This window comes from Zingiber officinale, chromosome 7A (assembly GCF_018446385.1).
Source record: "Zingiber officinale cultivar Zhangliang chromosome 7A, Zo_v1.1, whole genome shotgun sequence".
NCBI lineage: Eukaryota > Viridiplantae > Streptophyta > Magnoliopsida > Zingiberales > Zingiberaceae > Zingiber > Zingiber officinale.
The window spans coordinates 76,044,381-76,049,028 of NC_055998.1; the positions used below are offsets into that span (position 1 = coordinate 76,044,381).

General features: G+C 43.7%; 1 non-coding gene across 1 annotated transcript; it reads right to left on the reverse strand.

The window, feature by feature from the left end:
• Positions 1 to 2,053: 2,053 nt before the first annotated feature.
• LOC122003162 lies at positions 2,054 to 2,159 on the reverse strand. Its single transcript, XR_006117830.1, has one exon. It is a non-coding gene; the product is annotated as a small nucleolar RNA R71 (small nucleolar RNA).
• Positions 2,160 to 4,648: the final 2,489 nt, after the last annotated feature.

The following is a 4,648-nucleotide window of genomic DNA, read 5'->3' on the forward strand; positions in this document are numbered from 1 at the left end:
GCATGGTCATGCAAACTTGCACGGTCGTGCCCCCCACGACAAACAGCCAAGCAATGCACGGCTGTGCAATCCTGCACAGTCGTGCCCCATGAGCAGAGCCCCAGATCCACACGGGCGTGCCAATTGGCACGACCGTGCAACGCGGCCAGAGGCAGAAGAAGGAATGGTCGTGCCACATCTGCACGACCGTGCCCCAGGAGTAGAGCCCCAGATCCACACGGTCGTGCCAATTGGCACGACCGTGCAGCGTGGCCAGAGGCAAAAGAAGGCACGACCGTGCCACGACGTTCGTGACCTAATCTATATAAGGGTCAAGAAACCTATTCGAGGGGCATCTTTGGTTTGGGACTTCGTTCCTCTCCTTGGGAAAGGGTTCTCGCCTTCGGAAGAAACCTTAGAGCTTCATCTACAGCCATCCCTTGATGTTCCGTCCATCTCCAGAGCAAGGAGATATCCCCAAGACATTGAAAACCTCGGCAAGCATCTCTTCTTCCCCTTCTTCTCACATCAAGGGTTGTAAGTATTCTTTACTTTATGTTTTGGGGTTGTTCTTCCCTCACAATGGAGTAGAGATCCTCTTCTAGGATTAGGAAGTATTTGTAATGTGATGGAGATGTAGAACTATGTAAATTCTCCATATTTCTATTCAATGACTTGTTAATGCCTTGTTTATAATAAATTGTGTGTGTGACATATTTATATTTCTTTGCATACTTTGTTGATTGATGTGGAGGATTGTTAATCACGCAAAGGGGATGCCTTAGAGTGTATTGACCAAGGTGCCCTAGTGACATAGGTAACCCTTTCCGGACGTCTAGGACGTTCCCTTAAAAGGAGAAATAATCCCTTAGGAATTGCTGCTCTCATAGAAATAGTGCTCTAAATCATATACCCGAGGGGCCTAGTGACAAGGGTAACCCGTTCATGGACATCTAGGACATTCTCTTGAAAGGAGAGGCAATTCCTCCATAAGGAAGTAGGAAATCGTACCAAATCTCTACCTTTATCCTTATTGTTATTTACTAGACATGTATTCTTGTGATCTACCGAGACACCCTCGTGACAGGGGTTAACCGTTACAGGATTTCATAGGAATCGTCTCTATTCGATACTTAGGGATAGTGACCAATTTAACTTTCTGCAAGAGCATGAACATAGAGAGTAGAAACTAAGCAATCTATGTAATATCTCTTAGCATTATAATGAAACCGAAATCCTAGAATCCACCTCCCAAAGCTCATTCTCTCCAAGATCAATTCTCTCTTTCTCTCTCCTCTCTCTTTGACTCAACCTTCTTTCCCTCTCTTTAATCACACTCGTTAGTTCGTAAGCGTCAAAGCCAACTTTCAACCGTCTAGATAACTTACTTTGTGGCATCTCTAGTGCCTAATCAACAGTCCCTGTGGCTCGACAATCTTATATATTACTGATGATGAATTCGTGCACACTTACGAAATCGTAACAAGTTTTTGGCGCCGTTGCTGGGGATGTTCACATTAACATTGGTAGACTAGCAATTTAGTTAATCTAGACTTGTGAATAGTTTTTATTTTTTCCATTTTCATAATTCAAAAAAAAATCTGCATTTTCTTTCTTGTCTTTAAATTCTACATTTATTTTTTTCTTACAATTTAAATTCTGCACTTTGTTTCCTTTTTTTAGATATCCATGAGCACTAACATGTCAAGTAGGGCCTTAAGAGATTTCTCTGCACCCATTTCTGCAAGATTTTTATCTCCTATTGTGCACCCTCACATTAAAGCATAAAGTTTTCAACTAGACCCAAAGTTAATTTTCATGATACAAGGTCATAAATTTGGAGGAGAAGCATCAGAAAGTCCTTATCGGCACCTTGAGACATTTCTAGAGCTTTGTGATATGGTGAATTATGAAGGAGTGTCAGCAGATGCAGTTCGATTGATAGTATTTCTTTTCAGTATCAAGGATAACGCAAGGACTTGATTATATTCCCTTCGTCCTCAAAGCATCACAAGTTGGAAACAATTGGAGAAGTAATTTCTGGATCATTTTTTCCGTCCAAGTAAAACAATTTATATGAGGAATTGCATCATAAATTTTTCTCAGACATATGGAGAATCATTATTTGAAGCATGGGACATATTCAAAAGTCTACAAAGACAGTGCCCTCATCATGGTTTGGAAAAATGGTTGACCCTGCACATATTCTATAGGGAAATTTCTTTCTCAGATAAGTGTAGATTCATCAGCTGGAGGTTTTTTTATGGACAAGAGTGTAAATGAAGCATATACATTAATTGATCGAGTAACATTGAACCTCCATGATGTTGGTGCAATATCCCTCAGGTCAAGGTTGACCTGGGTAACCAAGCTGAGTCTTGGTTTGGGTTTAGATGTTTGACAATAAGATATTGATTGAAGAAGAGTCAAGTAGGTCAAGGTTGACCGGATACTTGACTGGGAAGTCCTAACTGGGATGTTAGGCAAAATGAAAGACCTAGTGAGTGAAGCTAGGCAGTATGAAAGTCCTGGTGAGTGAAGCCAGGCAGAAGGAAAGTCCTGGTAAGTGAAGCCAGGCAGAAGAAAAGTCCTGGTGAGTGAAGCCAGGCAGAAGGAAGTCCTAGTGAGTGAAGCTAGGCAGATGGAAATCTTGGTGAGTGAAGCCAGGTGAAAGTCCTAGTGAGTGAAGCTAGGCAGATGGAAAACCCTAGTGAGTGAAGCTAGGCAAGGAAGGAAATCCAGATGGATCAGGATGATTGGACATCCGGTGTTGGGAAGTCCAAGTAGGTCAAAGGATTGACTGGATACTTGGCATGAAAGAAAAGTCCAAGTAGGTCAAAGGGATTGACCGGATACTTGGCACAGAGAAAAGTCCAAGTGGGTCAAAGGGATTGACCGGACACTTGGTAAGGGAGTCCTAGCAGGTCAAGGGAGTGACTAGATGCTAGGCATGACATACCAACAGGTCAAGGTTGACCGGATGTTGGTTTGGGAGGTTTGGGACTTGGTTTTGGACAAAATCAAGTCTCTGGATCGATCAGTGGATCGATCCGGACCTGTCCCAGCGAACAGAGAGCCTCCGGATCGATCAGTGGATCGATTGGGACGCGGCTGCTTCGTGGATCGATCCAGCGCTTATCGAGCGAAGCATGATCCAAAGCATCCCCGATCGATTGGGAATATTCGAATCGATCGGGATCCGCGTTGCAGACGTGTGATGGCTGCGGCATCTTTTCACGGTTTCATCTCAGATCTTCGCCAGCTCCTCCACAGCACTCTCAAAGCTCGTGATCGCCAGTTCTTGAAGGTTCTTGGAAGCTCTCCGAGTCAAGAGGCGGATCAAAGGCAAGAAGAGAAGCTAGGGTTAGGGTTTTCTGCATTCATTGTAATCTTTGTGCTTGTATTTTGTTTCCCTTTCCTTCTTCTTGTACCGAGAGTCTTGTAAGGCTTCTCCGCCCTCGGTAGTTACCGAAAAGGAGTGTTTCATAGTGGAGGGTGCGTGCGTGGTGTGGATCCTTGGATTAGTCACCTCCTTTGGAGGTGGATACCAAGTAAAATCCTAGTGTTAGCGTGGGTGTATTTGTTTCTGTATTTTCCGCTGCATATTCTTGAAGAAACAATCAACGCCGAGCACCGAGCGAACCCCCCCTCTAGCTACTTTTGGTCCTAACAAGTGGTATCAGAGCAAGGCCGCTCTTCACCGGAATCATCGCCGGAAGGGTCAAGTATAACAAGAAAAGCTAGAGGGTGAAGAAGTTGGAGCAAATTCTTCAAGTTCAAGACTTTATCAAGCTCAACTTCAAGATGCAATTCCAAGATGGACTTGGATTTGACACAAGGGTGGCTCCACCATATTCATCTACAAGCTTCGATTCTTGGAAATCAAGAATCGAAAATTTTCTTATGATGGAGATAGAGCAATGGTTTGCTCTCATGGAAGGTTTTGAAGCTCCCACAAATTCCAAGGGCAAAGTACTCAAAAGGAGCAAGTGGAGAAAAGACCAAATCCAAAGATGTGAGGCCAATGACAAAGTGACCAAGCTTTTGGTCAATTTATTGCTAAGCAACATCTTGGAACAAATTGGAGAATTTGAAGATGCCAAGGAGCTTTGGAGCAAATTGGCAAGAATTCATGAGATCCCCTCCACTGTACCAGATCAAGGAGAATCCAAAGAGGGCGACTCATTGGATCAAGACCAAGAGGAGGACTCTGAGGTTGAGAGATGCTCAACCTCCGAAGAAGAAGTTCAAGAAGAAGCTTCATCTTCAAGGGAATGCAACGAAGGGAACAAGGAGGGAGCATACTCCTTGTTTCATATTCAAGATGATGAAGCCTCCACCTCTAGGATTGAGGGGGAGCAATCCTTGGTGACACCGGATCAAGAAGAAGGAGAAGCTTCTACATCCGGGTCAAGAGATGAAGAGATTGAAGAAGCTTCTACCTCCACGAGTCAAGAAAAATCAAATGGAGGAGAATCAAGATCATATCAAGAGGAAGCTTCTACCTCCGGATCCAAAGGGAAAGATGCCACCCCTACAAGCAAAGGTATAAATATTTCAATTAAAAATAAAAATCATATTATATGCTTTGAGTGTAGGGAACATGGGCACTACAAGAGCAAGTGCCCTAAATTGGCCAAGAAGAAGGGCCAAGTGGCACAAAAGGGCA